Source organism: Periophthalmus magnuspinnatus, chromosome 10 (genome assembly GCF_009829125.3).
Source record: "Periophthalmus magnuspinnatus isolate fPerMag1 chromosome 10, fPerMag1.2.pri, whole genome shotgun sequence".
In the NCBI taxonomy this organism is placed as follows: domain Eukaryota; kingdom Metazoa; phylum Chordata; class Actinopteri; order Gobiiformes; family Gobiidae; genus Periophthalmus; species Periophthalmus magnuspinnatus.
Genome location: NC_047135.1, coordinates 23,859,484 through 23,875,248, shown reverse-complemented (window position 1 = coordinate 23,875,248; position 15,765 = coordinate 23,859,484). Strand labels below are relative to the sequence as shown.

The window sequence follows — 15,765 nt, the reverse complement described above, 5'->3', positions numbered from 1 at the left end:
AACAAGCAGAAGGACCCCCTCCTCCAGGCAAAATAAGAGTCAGGTTTGTGGAGATGCAAGCCAGCTCACAGTAAGGATGCATTTTTTGGCGCAAAAATGGAGGGGGAAAAAGGCTTTTATTTTAGAATATTTTTGGGATAAAACATTACATACAGTGGTAAAAGAAAAATACAAATCTGTCAACTGGACAAAAAGTTGTAGGAGTGAAGAAGTTTCGCTGCTCATCCCCTCGCTTCTTCAGTTCTGGTCAGATTACTGGTGGACACTGCTTCATACCTGTCTGAAGGGAGGAGCTAGCTACACTGAAACTAACACACCTATTGTTTACAGTTTCTGTTTGTAGTTTAGGTCTATGGATCGTACCTGGACGACTCAGAGATTACACAGATGTTACATACTGTGGCTTTAACATAGACTAAAAATTGTAACTTTTGGAAAGTATTCTCAACATTGTCCAATAAAAAGTGCAGCATCAATGTAACAGTCACACAGTTTCAAAAATATCCCAAAACATTTCTAGACAACCTAATGCTGGTATTCGTTTGTGCACCCAGTCTCCAAAATCTATTTATTCTTACAACTTTCCCTTGTAGCATGCATTCTGTCACAACGAATGCTTTTATCACCACCCCAAATTCATTCACCAGCCTCTCATTCTGCTCTCCCTGATCAATGATGCCAAGTCCCCCACACACACTATATTTAAGCTCCCCTCACTTTGTCTGCCCTATAACTTTATATTGACTTTGGCATAGCTCAATAGACTGAACAAATAGCTTAGCCTTAGCTGTCACCGTGGTACTTTGAGAACACACATTTCCTAAAATAAGCTAGGTTCAGCAATCAGTCTGTCGGACCTTCTCCTACAAAGATGATTTTTACAGCATGATTCATTGGCGGTTGCTGAACGCCCCATTGCTCTTGCTAACAACTACATTGACACTGTTATGGGTTGATGGACATGCTAATGTTTGCTGATGCTACTGTTTATGTGGAGCAGATGCAGGCATTAAGATGTGATTGAGACCCTGTCTCTTAAATGAGTCGCTGATAGCATTAGCATTAGCAACACTTGTTGACACAACTGAGAACACAAGTTGATGAAAGAGACTTACACTTAAAGTTAAGGGTGTTACTGCTTTGCCTGGAAACTGCCACAGTATGTCGTTAAACTTATCCATGGAGTCAATCAGGTTACGTCACCCGGGCCAGTTACATGTCAGGAGTTACATTTGGAGAAGAAACCACGCACAAGTCAAGATATTTTTGAGTCATACAAAAGTAAAGATACATAGATGCTTTTAATGTTGTACTTTGGAACAATCCAGACAAAGAATAAACATCCCATCTTGTTGCTCGGATTGGTCCAACTTCCTTAGCTGGAGGATTTGACCTATGGTGCATGTTTTGGATTGATGTTGGAAACCCGGTGTGCCCGAAGGAAACCCACAGAGACTCCACACAGAAAGACCTAGGCAATGTGGGGACTGAACCCGGAACCTTCAAGCTGTGAAGCAGGAGTGCTAGCCACTCAGCTACCATGCTGCCAAGTGTGTATTCCAGAAGGTAGTTCAGTGCCAGGGTAAAATAATAATAATGTGCTTAGCAAGCTTGACAAGCCTTTCAACGCACAGCAGTGTAGTCATTTTTCTGTTCAATTTCCACTCCTTTGTGGTTAGCTGTGATTGAACCTTCAGTCTAACAGGCAAATGCTCTAACCACTGAACCCCTCCCACTTAAATATCAACACAAAATTATATTCTATTTTTCTTTCAATCCTATGGCAAGGGCATAGTTTTAGAACTAGCAAGGTACTCTGCACTTCCTGATTCTTCCAAAATAAGACGATTTATAATTTGATGCAGACAACAAAGAGCAAAGTTATTTTGACCTCAAGAGTTGCTTATACAATACATCTGTACTGGGGCCCGGCACATTTAAATACTTAAGTCAGATGCCCTTACTCCTCTCTCTGTTTACAAACTGGCACAATGAGCTTGTAGCCCTTTGAATCTAGTTTTGTAAAGATGTGTGTCTATTTTTAGTTTTACACAATATCAAAGTAGCATTCTGGTCTATGGTGCATGTGACAACCAATGCATTTACACAGAATAACTTGTTTAGTCTTCTTCCCATAGGCCGTGCACTGCTAAACCTGTCCTGACTGTTAGGTACAAGCCTGTGGTGCTGCCTGTATGAACACACTGACACTCCAGTCAATGTGACAGCACCTGCTCTGCTCTGCTCCCTCTTTACTCTTTAGACTAGGTATTGTCCTCCCATCAGTGCACGATATATACAAGATATTCATAGATGCAAAAGGATTCAAGGTGTAATTAGTAGAGCTGTAGTCAACTAAAGAAATTCTTGGTCAATTAAAGACATGTCCTGCCGATCAATTGGTCAACTAAAAAAGGGCATGGCAAAAGCTCTCAAAAGTATTACACATCACTATGTATCTGACCCAAACTGCACTCACAGACTACACTTGCAAGCGAATTCATGGAAAAACAATGTTGCACGATATAATCCTGAAGCACTGTTTGGTTGTTTTTAATTACAATCCACTACTCTTTAACTCCAACCTAAGCAATACCCATTTTTCTTTATCCTTCAAAAAAACCTTAGCTCCTCTGGGATTATATTTATTTCGTCCTTGGGCTGGAACCTGAGTCAACAGTGTTTAAGAGAGAGCCCCGTGAAGGCAGCCAACCTTGGATGCAGCCTGGCCACTGGCAAAGTGAAAACCACACGGATTTGACCATGAGAGGCTAACGTGGTGACTCACCCGGACCTCCATCATGCCCCTGGGGTCCGGGGTCAATAAGTAATCTGCTGCAGTTTGCCTGTTCAGCAACATTCATGACATACAGGGACATGTGGTAAACATGCTACATGCTAATGACATGCTATATGCTAATTCAGGTTGAATGATATTGGGGAAATTAATAGCTGAATGTTTGGTATTGCAACAATGACTATGTTTTTTAATATTTATTTGTAAATAATTTAAAAACAGCCCACTTAATATTGCACAAGCTTCTTAATGAACTTTATGCACTCAACCATGGCTCCCTCTGTACATTTCCCTAGGAAATGTTGTTGTTTCATGCTCAATGAACAGGAATCGAGCCACCAGTCTACAGTCACATTAAAACGAAAAACTGGTTAAGTATCATGCCCAAGAAAACAACAGCACTATCCAGTGGAGGAGTTGATCTACCAACCTATAACTTTACAGTCACATTAACATTCATATGGGCAAGATTCGTGAAGTATCATGCTCAAGGAAGCAACAACAGTGTACAATGTCAACAAGGATAATGCTATCAACCTACAATTATATGGTCACACTAACACATTGCTAAAGTCAAAATGGGTGAAGTGTAAAGCTCAAAGAAACAACAGTATGTAAATCCAGTTGGAGTTGAACCAGCAGCCCCCAATCCCAAAGTCACACTACATTCATATGAGCAAGAATGGTGAAGCGTCATGCTCAAGGAAACAACAACAGTATACACCAGTGCCAACAGGGATTGTACTGCCAACCTACAATCACAATGCATTCAGACAGGGAAGATGAGTGAAGGGAAACAAGAGCATGCAGTACCAACAGGAGTTGAACTGCAAACCTATGATCACATACAGTAGTCACACTGACAGGTGTGTGATGCTGAAGGAAACAACAACAGTATACAGTGCCACCAGAAGGAATCTGACTGCCAATTTTAGTGGGTCAATGCCTGTACTAACTAAACTCAAAGTAATTTCTCCCTTACCTTACACATCCGAGCATGCTAATTATTCACCATGATGAGTCTGTAAGCACTTTTCATAATTTTCAGAGACCACACAGTTGCCGTCTTCTTTCTTCTTTCTTTCTCTCTCTTTATTTATACAGGGGAATCCGAGCACATGTAAAAGGGAGCACTTAAGACTCTCTTTTACATGGATGCCCTGTTCAAAATACAATACAAACAAAACAAGTAAGTATATAAGTCCATATAAAACATTAAAAACAGATGCAGGTGTGTGTATTAAAGTTGGTTGCCAGATTATTAAATTCCTCATTTTTTTCTCAAATTAAATTGCTTAAATCTTGCTCAAATACATGGTAAAAAATCAGGTACAGGGCCTTTAGTGTCTCTGGAACCATCACAGGACATCTCAATATTATGTGTAGCAGTTCGCAGATGTAGAATCCAATTAGGTGTTAAATAAATAATACATTTAAAATATATTGTCCTATAGCTGGTCTAATGTAGATAGTAAAATGGATGGATGCCCAGGGAGGCAGTGAGATATGCCTGTGTAATTTATGTTCCAAATTATCTAAGTGTCAGCGCTACCCCGGCTTGGTGAGGAGGACTCAAGCTGCGATAGTCTTTAAAAGTGTATAGTTTAAAAGAGAGACATTAAACATAAGTTAAAACAGTAATGATTTCAACATAAAGTTAAATTGTGTATTTTATGGAGGATAGTAAAGCGTTGGACTATATATAGCAGCGATTATGATAAACGATCTTGATAGCCGACTTAAAGGTCCAATCCCTCACACAATTCACCAGCTTCAGTCATAGCAGCTCCGTTCTGTTTTACTCTTCAGTGGACCCACAATCCTTAAAGTGCATATGACGGGTTTTCATGTTTTGCTAATTATTACTTGGGTTGGTGGGATAGTACCTGTGGGAAATATGTATCATAGTTTTACTCGTGAAAAAGTTACTTGCAAATCCAGAATGTTATCTCTCTGTATGTTTTATAAAGCTTGATATCAGTCTGGTCCTCTGTTGCATCTCAAACCCGGTCAAACGTAATCGTGCAATCAGACACACATGAAACAAAGGAGCTCATTGGTCAGTTATTTAATTATGTCACCTCAGATTAACAGAATTTAGTGTGTCGGTCATTGATTCTGCATTAATTTGCGATGTTTTTCAGTCCCCTGTGACATTTTTTTCCCTTTATTATTTTCAATACAGACGGACCATGCGTGTCCCTGATTGGCTAATCCACCTGTCAATCGTGCCCATTTGAAAACAGGGAGATTCACCAGTGACCAGACTCACATGTTCGTAAAGTATTGAAGTACTGAGTGTGGATTCTGGATCAAAAGCAAAAAAAAGTACAGGACATAGTGCACAGTTCTAAAAAGGAATCCCCCATCTGTGTCATGAATACGCATCATTTCATCCAAAATGCAGGGACATCTTATCTTCTAAATTGGATGAACTTTGGCCCGGTGGTTGCTAGGTAACAGTTATGGAATTAGCCAGCCAGCAAGTGAAATTATCGGCCTATGCTTCAACAAAATTGTCAAAAAAGGGACAACAAAAACTAAAATATAATTGTGTTTGATGGTACTGTGTCTTGAAATAAAAATGTGAAGTCTGACCTGTAATTTTATAGTTTTAATTCTGTTTTAGTCCTTGGCAGAGACAGGAATTGTTGAAATTCCATGTTCAGATCTGAAAGAATCCTCTTGGAAGTCCTTTATAAATGGTGTAATGAAAAACAAAATTCAATGTCAATGTTAATTCTTAATTCTGAAAGAAATGGGCACTTTGTTCTGCCACAAAACAACTCTTCTCATCTTCAGTGGTGTTTACAATGTCATAAGTCTATACCAACTCTATGCTTCCTCTAAAGGTTTACTTTTGGAGGTAGATCATTGTTTCATATAATTAGTTTTGATATTATATTTACAAAGGTTCCACATTGTCAAACCAGGCTTAATATCAGGTGCAACTCATCTTTAGTCATGAGACAAATCCACTTTCCATCATTGTCCGAGACCAGATTGGAATTTTGCTGTGATCTTAAACCTGATGACAACTAACATGCTAATGCACACCTCCTGACTATCGGATAATAAAATGCTTTCTGGACCTCACGATGCATGGAAAAAAATTGGGTACAGAGATGTTTTGCCACATTTTTGAGCTATGTCTGTTAAAGAGTTGTTCTGTCCTGATCCAGCCCTGGCTTAGTCCTGTTTTAGTCCTAGTTTAGTCCCGGTATAGTCCTGGTTTAGTACTGGCTCAAACTGTCGAGTCTGAGGTTAGCATTCAGCGCACAACACCACCACCACAGTAAACACATATGGTCCGTGGCCTCAGTAATTCTATTGATTATTATAATTGCACCACTTGTCCCACAACAATAGAACCACTGCAGAGCTACAGAGCCAGCACCTTTTGTTAAAGAAATAAAAGCAAGATTCTAAGTAAGTATATTTGCTTGTGAGCCTATATTACGCTATTTTCTGATGGATGTTATAATGTTGGAGTTGTGTTTTGCTTCATTCACATGTTTAACAGACAAATCCTGCGTATTTAGGCTGAGTTCTTCTCACAAACAGAAAACACTTTGTTCCACCTTGAGATGTCATGTGGTAATACAGAAAGTACTCTACGGTGTTTTTAAACTCTATACACTTTCACTAGAATCAATTGGATGATTTCAGCCATGGAATTACTAAACTCTGCAGAACTAAAGGTAAAAGGTACCAATTCATGATACCTCAAAGTGGAACACAGCATTTTGAGCTTTGGATATGTAGACAGATTAATAATAAAGGATTACTCAAACATGTGTGAATGAAACAAAACACAACTCCAGGTCTGTTTTTGATGAGGTAATAACATTATAATATGGCTTAAAGCTTCCAAGAGTCAACTACGCATAATATAGAACCTTTAAAATGGATTAAACTACCGGTAACTAAGGTGACATTTTGTTTTTAATTTAAGCGTTTAAAAATGGTGACGAGATTCAAAAATATTATTCAACCTATCAACTATGATTAATGGCACTGTACCTGATTTTTACTTAAAAACCTGAAAAACAGAGCTAGTCCAATCTAAATAATTTGCAGTGATCCAAAGTTAATCCTCACTGCAATGCATTTTGAACTTTATAACTATTCACCATGATGACTTTCTAAGTGCTTTTCTGCCTACAAGGACCATTAAGTTCGAAATCAATTTAATATCAAAAACAGTTATCAATCTAGCAACCAGTGTCTGCTAATTCAAATGCAACCTATTTACATGACAAATACCCTGACAGCATCATTACTATATACTATTCATGCATGCAATGTTATCATGTAGTATTCTTTTGCAAAATAGTTAATTGGGCAAGATTTGAACAAGCAAGCTTTTCTTTCTTGATCATGTTTTTCAATATGACTTGCAGTATAGATTTGTCAAATTTGTTTTGTGGCACTGACTTAAGGCTATGGCACATGGATACATTTCATCACTGTTACGTTGTATACTTGTATTGCTCATTTAAAACATGTGTAGTTGGAAGTACTACTGCAGAGATATTTGCTAATATTGTACAGGGAGCTGTTACTACCTATGAGCAGTTTAATATTTAATAATGCCCTGGTATTATGAAATCTAACAACGTACGCTCCTTTGTTTATCCATGGGTTTCAGAGGTATGAAAAATTAGGATGGTTGTCATTGTGAATATCAAAATAATAAAAGCAAAATAAATAATGCATCTTTTGAACGATGAAAAGTCCTCAAAATGTCACATTATACAGTCAGCTGAAACTCTTGGACAGCCACATTATAATACCAGGCTACATTTGGCCATTGAGTGCTATACCACAGTTTGTAATATTTTTATATAGATGTAGGCTATATATTTCACTATACGTCATTAAAATGTCAAGAACATGTTATGAGCCACGTTGTCACATCATGCAAACCGGATGGACTATTTTTATAACATTGTGCAGGCTGAGTGCCATTCTGTGCCATATCCAAGAGGCTGCAAGTCCTCAGGCGCACGGAACTGTAATGATGTACGTCTAATTCCACTTTATAATGATAAAAATGTATAGCCTACAGTTTCTATCCAAAGTAAACACAATTGCATCCTCTTCCCGGACGCTTACGTGCAGCAGGGGCCTGTCTTAGCCCTGTAACATCACGGATTCACCGTTCAAAACAAACGGTGAGCTCCTCCAGTACCGGTCCGCTCACAACCTGTGGCTGCCCGTCTCTTTGGATCACTCTCCACAACAACAACACCAAAGTAAGTTCGAGGAGCGGAGGACGGACTCGGAGCGAACCGACAGACCCGGGCGAGAGAAAAGACAGCCCCAACCACCATGACGCGCGGGGGTCTGCAAGGAAGGACGCCGATTTGAGGCACTATAACGCGGACGTATAAACGAAACGCACGCTCGGAGCTTCTGTTTTGACTGGGAAGTCGTAAATCAAACCCGAAATATTACGTCGGACTCACCTTTACGCGACGTCGCCTGTCAATTCAACGTGTAGCAAAACAAAATCAACACAGGCGTCCAGACCAGCCGCTGTCTTCCCGTGCCATCTCCTCTCCTCTTCCCCCGAAAGCTATTTGTTGAATACTGAGTAAAGAAAAAAATAAAAAATAAAAAGTTACATCTCGGCAAATTGCCAAAATGGCTCACGCTTCTCTTTGTTGTCGTGTTTGTTGATATTTTGTGCGTTTGTATATGGCGTCTGCCCTTTACGCCTCGGCTAAAGGGAGGGATGCCCAAGATGGAGGCGGCTTGCGTGTACCTGTCATGCAACATGCGCAGTAGGCTGGCGAGCGGAGCGTCTGGGTAAGCGGCTGTGGAGCGTCAGCCGCCCTCCCATCACCAACCATCATCAGCACCGCTCCTCTCCTCCGCTCCTCCGCTTCTCCAAGCCCCTCCCTGCCCCGTGCGCACGCTCCAAAGCTCATATATGACGTGTGGATGAGAGAGAGGGGGGTGGGATGGAGGATGAAAAGTCACTCCGGTTTAACGCGTCACGATTTATGCGCGCGTTTAGGGTGAGCATCGTGGTAGAGGGTGAGGAGAGCCGTGGATGCTTGAATCGATCGGTTTTACTGGGAATCCCGGCGCACTGAAGAGAGGAAAGGTTCCCTGTCCAGACTAATTTATATGGAATATGGAGGGGAACTGCGTGCCAGATATCGATCATATAGTTGGAATGAGAAAGTGATCGGGGAATGAAAGAGCCAATCGTAATTTCCAGACTAAATGGAAAAAGGGATGTTTAAGAAAATGGGAAGAAGGGAGTGAAATGTAAATAGAATATGAAACAATTGCTTAGGGCGGAGGGGCATGTACAGGCTTATTATGTTAAGCTGACATTGGGGCAGGAGAAATCATTTTAATACTATCAATACATTTTCTTCCACTTATCCTGGGCTGGGTCACGGGGGCAACAGTCTAAGCAGGGACTCCCGGACTTTCCTCATCCCAGACGCATCCTCCAGCTCCACCGGAGGCCAGCTGAGAGACATAGTCCCTTCAGCGTTTCCTAGGTCTTCCCCAGGGGCCTCCTTCCTGTGGGACATGCCCGGAACACCTCCCCAGAAAGGCGTCCAGGGGGCATTCGGAACAGATTCCCGAGCCACCTCAGCTGGCTCTTCTCAACACGGGGGAGCAGCATCTCTACTCTGAGCTCCTTCCGTGTGACCGAGCTCCTCACCTCATTTTAATACTAGTCTTTCTCATACACAGTGAGTTTATATTTATAGACATGACCTTGATATTATATAAATATGCAGTGCCTGGGGGGAATCTTTATTCTTTTTATTTATTTATTTGTACTTATCTACAATAAAATATATGTAATAAATAGAACACAAAATATGTTGTATGGAAAATTACATAAGGTACATCCATTAATGTTTTTCTGCTTATCCAGGACTGGGTCACTGGGGCAGAAGGTTGAGTAAGACCTTCTGCCCCTGTGATCCAGTCCTCCCCCACACTTCCTCAATGTACTCTCGGGGGATCCCAGGCCAGCTGAGAGACATGAGAGTCCCTCCAGCGTGTCCTGAGTCTTCCCCGGGGTGGCCTAGTATGGTACAGAGGAAGGAGAGTGAATGCGGTACAGAGGAGGGACAGTGAATATGGTAGAGCCAATTCAAATTCATAAACACTTAAGAATGTTATTTTTTTCAGTTCAGTATTTTACTCCCGAGATTCCATACAATTTAAACTACATTTCTGACAGATCAAAACTTAAATTTAGAATGCACAAAAGAACTATTCCCCTGAACCATACTGTCAACATGATTTATTACACAAAGAACGATGTATTGCTTTTGGCCATAATAGTTAGCGCTGCTGTCTGACAATGAAGAGGTTGTGGGTATGATTCCCAGGACAGGACTTTTACGTGAGTCTTCAGATATAGAATGTCTGAAACTGAATTTGGCCACCTGTGATTGCAAGTAAGTTCAGCCATCTTCCCCATTGTGTATTTAAAAAATGCTTCTTGGAATTATGGGAAATGTAGTTCAAACTAGATAGAATTTATTTTATGGTGTTTCGGCTCTTTTGAACGGTTGCTTAACGTGAATGGTTGGAACCGAATCTCATTTTTGAAAAGAACCAAATCTTTTTCTTTCTAATTTTTATACATTTTTACGCTGATTAATGCTAGACCAAGATAAGAATCAGCACAGAAGCGGAGTGGGCAACATGAGTGAGAGCATTGTGAGCAAAAAACATATTTTACATCATAATAACAGTTACTTTTGAATTATTATTATTGTAGTGCAACATTTTATTTTGATTATTCATAATTCCAAAGGGTAAATAGTCTCCCGCTCTCTGTTTGAACCATAATAAACTGATTTTAGCCTTGGTTATTTCTCTCTGTGATTAAATTGTGGATAAAATAAGTTCTCACCTTGGCTTCTGTTATAGAAGTAAATAGTCAAAGAATCTTCAAAAGGTCCTGTCACTAGTTTTCATCTACTAATTTTATAAGGCTCGTGCAATTGATCATTTTGAAATTCAGTCTGTTCTAATGGTCAATGAGTAGCTTGAGTCTTTTTAGAAATAATGATTCATTTTTGTCGTCATTTTTACAAGAAGGAAAGAATTATCTCAAATGTGTCATCTGCATTTGATCCTTGTTCAACCTTCTTGGTCCAGTGGTTTTAGGTTGATTCTGGAATAGTCTGGCAATCAAACAGGGACCTTTTTGCCATGAGGCGAGAGTGCACAATTGGGCCACCATTTTTGCTGTATCTAACCTATTCACTTTTTACTTTTTGCTGCATTGGTTTGGATACAGTGTCTACACAGCCTTGTTTGGATCACATATGCATTCTTTCTTCACTATATGACAGCACATCTTATGCTCTGCCAGTGAAAATAAACCTGCACTTTCTATATTTTCCATATTTCATGATGTCATTTGTCTCCGTGTCAGCAGTGTGTGGCCCTAGCATGGTCTACATACTGGAGTGTTAACAGGCATTTGGTTTGGGTCGACTGGTGAAACAAACTTGTGATGAATTTGAATTCATTAATTTTTTTGCAAGAAAAACTAAACAAAATTAAGTCTGATCTTTAATAGAAGCATAAAGTCAAATACAAATATGCAAAAACATTTAACATCAAACTGAACTGAAAATAGCAAAACAAAATAATAATGTAAAAGAAAAAAAACAGTTCACTTTGTGTCTGCTATATAGTTATAATCTGTGACACCTGTGGATCATTAAGTTATAATTTGGACATTTTATTCATCTAAAACAACTTAAAAAGATACAAGTTCTGCATCTGTGGTGCCCAGTGGGAGCTGACGTTGCCATAAACATCATCAAAACAAAGAATCGTGAAGTTGTTGGCACCTCAGATTTTTTCATTTGTACCAAAATAACTACGCAACACTGCTGAACCCCATGTGTGTTACCGGTTAAAAAATAAAATTGGAGAACAAACATGTAAATACAGCGCAGTGGGCATTTGCCGGCAGCAGTAAAAACGGGGATCGATCGAAGCAAAGATGTCTTGAATACAGGAGAATAAAGATTACGCAAACATGCATGAATTACTCTAAATACAACTTCAAGAGAAACAACTGTAACATCGTTTAAAACTCTAAAAGACGACTTTGCATAATAGGCCTGCTTTAAGTTAGTTAGCCTTATCTTTTTAATTATATTTCTTTTATGCAATTCCAAAGCAAAACTGGGGATTTTGGCTAAATGCGTTAACAGATTCCTTAAGACTAGAAATATAGTTAAAAAAATATGTGCTCAAAACTAACTCCAGCAACTTGATTTCTAACTCTTTTTTCCATACACGTTTGGCTTTCCCATAAGCATTCCAAGATGTTCTCAGCATTTCATCTCTGTCCTCACTAGCGGACTATATTGATGTTGATAAAGTTTTTGTGACCTCGGCATCGTTAAAACCTCCCATAATTCTTCCATAGTGTCCAGTCAGCACATGAGAGTGAGTGAAATCCACCACACAGACGTTTGGGAACAGAGCCAGAGCAGCAGTTTTCCCAGGAATGTCAGGATCCCTCTGTGTTTCCCTCCAGGACGGGAAATCCCAAATCATATCAGCATTCCACTGAAGAATGAATAATAGGAATTTAGGAATACAAATTACAACTCTAATTCCAAAGTTGGAACACTGTGTAAAACTTAAAAAAAAATACAGAATACAATGATTTTCAAATCCTTTTCAACCTATATTGAACTAAATAAACTACAAAGACATGATATTTCATGTTCAAACTGATAAACTTTATTGTTTTTATGCAAATATTCACTTATTTTCAATTTGATGCCTGCAACATGTTCCAATAAAACTGGGACAGGGGCAACAAAAGAATGGGAAAGTTGAGGAATGCTTAAAATACATCAGTTTGGAACACTCCACAGGTGAACAGGTTAATTGGAAACAGGTGAGTGTCATGATTGGGAATAAAAGGAGCATCCCCGAAGGGCTCAGCCATTCACACATGGGGCGAGGTTTACCACTTTGGGAATAACTGCGTGAGCAAATAGTCCAACAGTCTAAGAATGTTTCTCAACGTACAATTGCAAGGAATTTATGTATTTTATTATCTATGGTCCATAATATCATCAAAAGATTCAGAGAATCTGGAGAAATCTCTGCAAGTGAGCGGCAAGGACGAAAACTAACACTGAATGCCCGTGACCTTCGACCCCTCAGGCGGTACTGTATTAAAAACAGACATGAATGTGTAAAGGATATTACCACATGGGCTCAAGAACTTTGGGAAACCATTGTCAGTTAACAGTTTGTCGCTACATCTACAAGTGCAAATTAAAACTATACCATGCAAAGCAAGTGCCATATATCAACAACAACCAGAAACGCCGCCGGCTTTTCTGGGCACGAGTTCACCAGAGATTAACTGACGCAAAGTGGAAAAGTGTGCTGTGTCCACATTTCAAATTGTTTTTGGAAATTATGGAAATCATTGTTATCAGCGCAAAGTTCAAAAGCCAGTATCTGTGATGGTATGGGGGTGTGTTAGTGCCCATGGCATGGATAACTTGCACATCTGTGAAGGCACCATTAATGCTGAAAGGTACATACAGGTTTTGGAGCAACATATGCTGCCATCCAAGCAACGTCTCTTTCAGGGACGACTCTGCTTATTTCAGCAAGACAATGCCAAGCCACTAGACTGGCCTGCCTGCAGTCCAGACCTGTCTCCCATTGAAAATGTGTGATGCATTATGAAGTGCAAAATATGACAACGGAGACCCCAGACTACTGCATTGCAAATCATTGTATTCTGTATATTTTTTTTTTAAGTTTTACAGTGTCTCAACTTCATTGGAATTGGGGTTGTATCATCTTGGTGAGTTGCTTAAAACTTTGGTTTGGATCATTAAGACCATAAAGGAATGGTATGCTTAGTGATAACAAGTGTAATGCTGTTTTATTCATAATGACTACTAATTTTGAGGGTTCTGCTCTTTCACACGAGGCCTGTCCATATACTTAGAATGAGAAAAACTTTTGTGTCCTGTATCTGCAGGTTAAGGCACTGGACAAGGTCAGCTGTAATTGTAGTACCCTTTTTAAAACACCAAGCGTACATACTGTAACTTCAATTATATTCAACACAAAATGGACTCTTGTGAGCTTTAAGCCATATTAAAATGCTGTTGCCTCATCAAAAACATACCTGGAGTTGTGTTTTGTTTCATTCACACATGTTTGAGTAACCCTTTATTAGTGTGTCTACATCTCCAACGCTCAAAGTGCTCTGTTCCACCTTGGGATGTCATGAAGCTGTAGTCTTTAAACTACCTTTTATTCTTTGTTTAGTAGAGATTGGTAATTCCAGGGCTGAGATTATCTGTCATGAGGCATGTATCTCTGCTCCTGTTCTGCCTCCCTGTGTGCTCTTCCCCCTCACCTGCCTGAACCTGGAGTTGGGCGGAACTCTCGGCTTCTCCCGCGCGCACCTGTATCCCATCAGGGTAATCATCACCACCTGCCGTGGATAAGACATTCGGTGCCAGATCGTCCGTGCGTCAACGTGATGCTCCAGATTAGTTTTTGTGACCTGTCTGCCTGTTACTCATTGCATTTTTGCCACCTTCCAGATTCCTGCTCTCGCTCGTTCCTGCTCCTGCCTCTGCGCTCCAGCTCCGGTACAGTCCACCCCTCTGCCTTGCCTCCTGTCCCGTCTTGGTCTCCAGCTTACTTCCTGTCTCCTGTCCTGTCTCCCGCTCTCTGGATTACTCCTGCTGGGTCTTCCCTGGCCCTGTCCCTGGTTCCGTCGTGCTCTGGCCCTTGCTATCTCCGTGCCCGCTCTGGACATCCCTGCTTGGCTTGCCCTGGTCTCGTCCTGATCCTGTCCTCGTTCTGGTCCTGGTTTTCCGTCCCTGCTCTGCACTACTCCCGCCTGGTCTGCCTCCCGCTCCCTGCTCCCCATGTGTGTTAAATGAACTATTAAAGACTGAACTTCACCATTTTGTAAATAAACACTGTAAATCTGCCCCGAGTCTGCACGTCTTTGGTCCTCCCAACCCCACCCGTTACGACATTATCCAAATGATAAAAACACAGTGGAGCACTTCCTGTATTACCACATGTTAAAAATGTGTGAATGAAACAAAACGACTCCAGTTTTTGATGAAGAAACAACATTATAACATAGATCAGAAAATAATCTGGACCTTTTAATCCTGGTTCAGTCCTGATTCTATACATACACATTTCCCTAGTCTTTAATGTCACTGTGACTGGACTATTTGATTGTGACTAATACCTCCTGATGTTTTGGCAGCGCTCCCAACGCTAATGAAGTCCCCATGGGGAGGACACACCATTTGTCTGGACCACACAGCCATTCTGAGTCTAAAGCTTTTCCAAATCAACATCAACCTCCTCCAGCTGCTGTAAAGGGTGGAGATTCTATTGTTTTTATTGAAGTTCACCTGGGGGAAATCATTATGGAAGGGAAAATTATGTGAAAAGAAATGAATTGTACAAATGCTAAAAGAGGTTGGCTGCCTTTTCACCTCACAGCAAGAAGGTCCCATGATGTCATTCATCTTTGTGTCAACAGTGCAGATATATTGTATAAGCAGCTCATGAGGTCAAAATACCTCCGCTGTGTGCTCTCTGCATTTAATTATAAAGCGTTTTATTGTCAAAGAATCAGGAAGTGCATTGTTAGCACGTTAGCTGTTTGCATTTCCGTGATGGCAAAGCTCCACTCTGGTCACTGAGTGTTGTGAAGAGTGCTCAGAAATGCACAAAGTAAGTGAGGAATAACTTTGGACCACTGCAAACCAAAGTGGAAAATGTACTTCATAAACGTGGAACTGGAATTAACATTTAGAAAGTAAACAGTTTAAGTCCTTTTCCTCTGTGAATGCTGTGCTAATAAAAATAACGATGCATTAGTCTTACGTAGCACTTGTCCAGACGCTCAAAGTAGGCTTACAATTTTGTGATTT

General features: G+C 40.3%; 1 protein-coding gene across 2 annotated transcripts in view; it reads right to left on the bottom strand.

The window, feature by feature from the left end:
* The window catches only part of glrbb (glycine receptor, beta b), a 51,732-nt gene extending 43,151 nt beyond the window's left edge, over window positions 1-8,581 (bottom strand). Inside the window, exon 1 of one of the 2 annotated variants that reach the window (XR_008648836.1) lies at window positions 8,269-8,364. The gene's annotated coding sequence lies outside the window, so the exon portion shown is untranslated. Of the gene's footprint in view, window positions 1-8,268 lie in introns of both variants that reach the window. The other variant, XM_033974717.2, reaches the window with a different exon arrangement.
* Between the last annotated feature and the right edge of the window lie 7,184 nt (window positions 8,582-15,765).